General features: G+C 48.0%; 1 long non-coding RNA gene across 1 annotated transcript in view; it reads left to right on the top strand.

The window, feature by feature from the left end:
- Positions 1 to 200, top strand: part of LOC107560396 (uncharacterized) — a 13,701-nt gene that overhangs the window by 10,881 nt on the left and 2,620 nt on the right. Inside the window, exon 5 of the long non-coding RNA XR_001605725.1 lies at positions 11 to 181. This is a non-coding gene — a long non-coding RNA (uncharacterized lncRNA). The remainder of the gene's footprint in view (positions 1 to 10; positions 182 to 200) is intronic.

The following is a 200-nucleotide window of genomic DNA, read 5'->3' as shown; positions in this document are numbered from 1 at the left end:
GTGCGTCCAGAACTATCTCTATGGGGAACGGCTGTGTAGGCCATGTAAGGGATGAATAGCTGGTGAGAGGCAGCTAGTGAGCTAGTGAGCTATGTTTTTGTGTTCGTGAACACAAAGAGAGAGTTTGAGTAACTTTGCTGAGGGGGCCGTAAGCAGGGATCAGCTTATGACCGGGCTTTACGTGTAGTCAAACTATTACT

Source organism: Sinocyclocheilus grahami, unplaced genomic scaffold, assembly GCF_001515645.1.
Source record: "Sinocyclocheilus grahami isolate Dianchi unplaced genomic scaffold, SAMN03320097.WGS_v1.1 scaffold724.1, whole genome shotgun sequence".
NCBI classification, from domain to species: domain Eukaryota; kingdom Metazoa; phylum Chordata; class Actinopteri; order Cypriniformes; family Cyprinidae; genus Sinocyclocheilus; species Sinocyclocheilus grahami.
Note: the sequence above shows the minus strand (reverse complement) of the source record. Positions and strands in the feature narration are given on the sequence as shown.